This window comes from Danio aesculapii, chromosome 20 (genome assembly GCF_903798145.1).
Source record: "Danio aesculapii chromosome 20, fDanAes4.1, whole genome shotgun sequence".
NCBI classification, from domain to species: Eukaryota; Metazoa; Chordata; class Actinopteri; order Cypriniformes; family Danionidae; genus Danio; species Danio aesculapii.
In genome coordinates, this window is record NC_079454.1 from 28710871 (window position 1) to 28716870 (window position 6000).

Below are 6000 nucleotides of genomic sequence, written 5' to 3' on the forward strand. Positions count from 1 at the left end.
ATCCTTAAAGAGGATGGATTTACTGACCCTAAATTCAACCCAATGTGCACTAAAGCAATTACTAAAAGTATTCAAAGCATATGGCTGTCGTATTTAATATAGCATAGCAAATCTGTGAACTGATTGTGGCCTGCTTATACTGTAGGAAGAAGATATTGTTCGTATATGCTTTGTTTCTGTTGATATGAACTGTTTTAGTCATTGCCAAGCCATTAATTATCTCTGGGAAATGAATTATCCCTGTTTAGTTGTTAGATTTATACAGATCATTTGCTATCTACCTTTTTATAAACAACTAATTTCCTCCACTTACTCCATAAACATCAAAACTATATTGTATTTAATGCATTATTGTAAATAATGTTCAATTTCTGACACAAATTTATTATTTAGGGGACGTTCAACCATAAACATACATTTTCACTTATAAAAAAGTGACAATACCTGACCTTTAAGCTATTCTTTCTTAAAAAATCATATAAAAACAAGCAAAAAAATCATACAATTCAATGATAGAACGCATCCTTGATCATTGTCAGCTTCTCCATCAAATGATCAAAAGGTCACTTCCTTTGAGTCATAGCCTTAAAGGTGTATGAATGCATTTTATGTTAAATTTAATGCAAATGTGACAGGAGTGACTGAAACATGGACAGTTATAATTGTATTATATATTTGTACTATTTTTTTGTATAATTAATTTATAATTTCATGTTTGTAATCAATTGATGTAATTGATAACAACTTAAACTTACTATTTCTGAAGTTTTTTTTCCCTAAATAACAGTTTTTAGCATAACAAAAATATTAAAGCTGTAGGTTCAATTGGGCTGGGGCAAGGACAATGACAGGGTTTGTAAATTTGTAAAGTGTTTTTAATAAGGAACAAAAAATCTGAAAGCCAAATGATTGACATATTCCTTTACAGAACAGCTCACAGAAATCAAACCATCAGTCCATTTTAGAAATGTTTGGAATGAAATACTTTTTATTTACTGTATTTATGTTTTTATTTCAGGGACAGATCATGTGGTAGAATGTCCCTTAGTTTCGTACTTTATTGTACTCAAAGTGACATTACTCGGCTTGCATTTAGGACCATTTTTTGAATTAATATTATTATTATTATTATTATTATTATTATTATTATTATTATTATTATTATTATTATTATTATATGTCCTATTAAAAATAAAAGTCACCTACAATCTTGATTGCCTGAATAAATTTCCAATTTGCAGTGTTGCATATATGGGGTTAAAAGTACAGAGCATTATGTTATATATACGTATATATACGTATATACAAGGAATGTCCAGCTCCTTCTGTTTTTAATGAAATGTTAGATAAAAATAGTAAGGAAATGTTTTGCGTTGAAATTGCTGTGGCATAAACATGTTTGCTCATCTGAAGGTAATGGGAATGTGCTATTTGTTCGGTTGAATGGAATGCAGAGGCTTAATGTGATAAAGAAATCCCTTTGGAGCACCCGATGACTGGAGTGAGATATTTATGCAATGAGGGATACAATTCAGTATAATATCTAGCCTTATTATTCTGTCTTGACAGACAAAATTATAATGTTGCAAAGATTTGTTTTACTGAATTTTAGTTTGTGTATGAGGTCAAAAATTAAGCTGGAAGTATTGTAATGTATAGTCTGGATTAATTAAGCACTCCACTGATTAAATGTGTCATCTCCCTAATGCTCCTTCCATTCATTTCCCACAACCCATCAACTCCCCATTTACAATATGACATCTTACTATAAACTCATTCGCATTGTTTGACGTATATATAATCTGAGACCCTGTATCTGAGACTCTTCTGCAGGGTTTGGCTTACATTTCACACATTCCCTTAGAGACTGATGTCAGTTTTTATCATTAGGCATTTGTACAGATTTCTGCCCTGCTGCTGTCTTAAAATGCTTTACAAAACATAGCTCAGAACATATTATATTATGGTAACAATTCACCATGTTGTACATGCTTGATGTAAAAATATCTGCATGACTAGTTAGTTTAACATGAACTAATAGTGAATGAAACAATGGACTAATCAGGAATTAATGAAGCAATGAATGGAAGTACGGATGCACCGATATGGATTTTTTGGCCGATAACCGATAACTCTTAAGATTTGGAGGCAGATTGCTGATATACTAGTCAATAAATATAAATATTTCAAAATGTTATATTTTTATACAGTGAAAAATTGATTTTATTTTAGAAACTTAATAAGAGTTTGAACTGAATTTATAAACGGAATAGCCTACTCAACGCAAAAAGATAATAATTTCAAAATTGCAAGGTGATTATATAGACCTATATTCACAATTTTACATAAATCAGCATGTCAAAAATAAACTATTTTCCTTTTCTTCGCATAGCAAATTAACATGCAACTTGACTGTTGCATAAAAATTATTGGTTAATTAACAAAATGGGATTTAATTAACAAACAAGTTTTAAGTAAAATTAAAATGAAAGAACTGAGAACTGAAACCAGCTCAAATGTTCTTGAATAAAACATGTTACAGTAATGTACATATGTACAAATATGTAATGTCTGAAAAGGTGCTTTGTGAGGGGACAATTTAGAGCCACCGTACAGGCAAAAAGCTAAATGCAGATTGTATGATTTACTTTAGAAAATCTGGCATAAATTTGTCCCATCTCTCCAGAGATGTTCAATAGGATTTAGGTCTGGGCTCTGGCTGGGCCACTCAAGGACATTCACTGAGTTGTTGTGAAGCCACTCCAATTATATTTTGGCAGTGTGCTTTGGGACATTGTTGACATTGTTTTGGGTCAAAGGTTTTCATTCAGGATGTCTCTGTACATTGTCACATTCATCTTTCCCTCTATCCTGACTAGTCTTCCAGTTCCTGCTGCTGAAAAACATCCCCACAGCATGATGCTGCCACCACCATGGTATTCGTCTGGTGATTAGCGCTGCCTGGTTTTCTCCAAAATCGTAACGCCTGGCATTTACTCCAAAGAGTAAAATTTTAGTCTCATCAAACCAGAGAGTTTTGTTTCTTATGGCCTGAAAGTCCTTCAGATGCCTTTTGGCAAATTCCAGGCAGGGAGTGGCTTCCGTCTGGCCACTCTTCCATACAGGCCTGATTGGTGGATTGCTGCACAGATGGTTGTCCTTCTGTAAGGTTCTCCTTTCTCCAGAGTGACCATCGGTTTATTAATCACCTCCCTGACTAAGGCCCTTCTCCCCTGATCACTCAGCTTATGGCCGGCCAGCTCTAGGAAAAGTCCTGGTGGTTCCAAACATCTTTCACTTACGGATGAGCACTGTGTCTAATTGGAACTTTCAGAGCAGCAGAGACATTTCTGTAACCTTCCCCAGCCTTGTGCCTTGAGACAATTCTGTCTCGGAGGTCGGAACTTTTTCAAAACAACAATTTCCAAAAATCTTTTTTCACATTGTCATTATGGGGTATTGTGTGTAGAATTCTGAGGAAATAAATGAATTTAATCCATTTTAGAATAAAGCTGTAACTTAAAGCTGTAAAGCTGAAAAAATGAAGTGCTATGAATACTTTCTGGATGCACTGTATGTGCGTTCCTGCTGTCAATTGCGGGAAAAATGATCGATGAAAGGTTAAACCGCTGTGAGTTTGAAACTTTACCTGCAGGCACTGTGTAATGCGCGTGCACATGAAGCGGAGTCCTCAATGAAGCAGTTTGTCCTCACAAGTCAGATTTTGATAAAACACCTGCACAGATGACTTTATGACAAACACAGTGCTGTGTAATTTAAAGACAGAATGTGGCGGGTGGTTTAGAACACCTATGCTGGATTCAGTGACTGACGCTCGTCTCCCCTGCTGCTGTGAAGGCTCTGACGGCTCACTAGTCAGTGTGTGTGCGTGGTAATAGCCATCATGTGCGCTCATTGTAATGATTATAAATATCCAGATAAAACTGAAAACAATCTTACATCAACACATAGCAAGCAAGGCATTGATAATAACAAATAACCCATATTAGGTTATAAACAACCCAACGAGTTGCTTAGCACATGTGCATCGCTGCTATTGTTTACACTTGTAATATTTTTCCTGAGGCGATTTAAACCAAAATACACAATAACACTCTATCAAACATATCTACAATGATAAGAAACATGGTTATTTACTGAGTTATTAATACACAATAATACCACACAAAGAAAGGACGGACTTTGAAGGAATAAACAATGTGAGGAAAGCTCTGTTTTAGTGCACTGGATGAGTCTGAACAAGTTTGACCCACGCATGTGTGAGGCAGGCAGTTCTGTACAATTACGTAATCTATCGTCTTGAATATGAATAACGATAACATTAAAAATAGCATTTATCGGCCGATAACGATATGGCCGCCGATATATCGTGCATCCCTAAATGGAGGGTTCATTGCTGTTTCTGAAATTCGCCTCATATACACTTAACACACCCCACACAAACTCTTCCACACCACTCACTGCACACCATCAATATGTAGCATGCACTGCACTTTAACCAATCCATACTTAAAACAATACTGTCTACAGCTACTGTATGTGTACACCTATTCATTGTTCATATTGCTGTCAACACTGCCAATTTTACGTTGTCCTGTTTTTTGGGAGTATGCTGTTGTATGTTGTTGTATTTTGCACTGTCTGCATTTTGCACTGTTGTTGTATTTGCACTATCTGTATTTTGCACTGTCTGGAGCCAGAACCTAAGCTTTTCACTCGTCACAGCACACGTTCTGCTGCTGATGTGACAATAAAAGTGATTTGATTTTATTGTTCATTCACTATTCCCTACTTTATCCACTAATTTAGACCATTTGAAGGAGTGAGTAAATTCGAGCATTCTGTCCACCAGAAGGGATGTCGTTTTGTTTGTGTTTTACTCTTTGATAAATATCTCAGACGATTCATATTTTCAACTTCTTGGTCAGACCCTGTGATAGTTCATTAATACTTAGCAAGGTGTCTATAAGTGATGAAACAAAGACTTGATTTCTGTCATATAATATTTTATTTTGAAACTTAAACAGATAGGATTGTCCTTTACATGCCATCTTTTGGTCAGACATGTAAATTCATTCTGTGCGTGATCTCTTACAGTGCATTATTGCTATTCTGTAGATGCTGAGGTTTGGTTGTAGAGTCATTATTGCTGTGCATTGTGTGATTGTTTGAGAGCACTTCATAATGGCTGCTCCCTCAAATAGTGGACTATTTGAGCATATAGGGGGCGATTTTAGAGACAGCCCATGTGTTAACAGCAGCCAACTTAACTACATGTTAGCACATGTTCGCTAGTTTACATGTTAATTAACAACAAATGGTCAGCTTCATTTGCTGGATTTTTTTGAGAAGAATAAAGGAACAGATCACATGATCTCATGATTTGTTGATGTTTATGGCATGACTATACTTGAAAGTGCCCATGTTGCTGAACAGATTTTTTAGTTAATCATTTATTAACAAGAGCTCGTGACTTGTGCATCTTTTCTTTACTCTTCGATTAAACAGCGATAAGTGATAAGTTGAAAGAACACAAGACAGAAATTTGCTTGAAAAATGGGATTTATATTGGTAAATTATTCATAACTTATTAATATTATTCATAACGTATTATTATTATTATTATTATTATTATTATTATTATACATAAATAATGAATAGTAAATGATTAATGAATGCAATAGTCCGAAAGCAAATTATACACATTTAGGTAAAAACATGCTCCATAGAAATGAAATGTGATGGAAGATGCCATCCAAATAAGTGAAGTCCAGCATTTTTGATAAGTTATTGAGTGGCGATAGTGCTTTAAAATTGTGATAATCCAAAAGCAGCTCAGGGTCCACAAATGTGTTTGCACCATTCTCTCTGGGAATTAAGTGTGATGCAATCCACGTAGGCCTAAATTAGTAACACTATTTCATGAATAGTACTAAAACAATGCAAGATTGATGCAGATCAAGTTAGTTAATTTCTAAG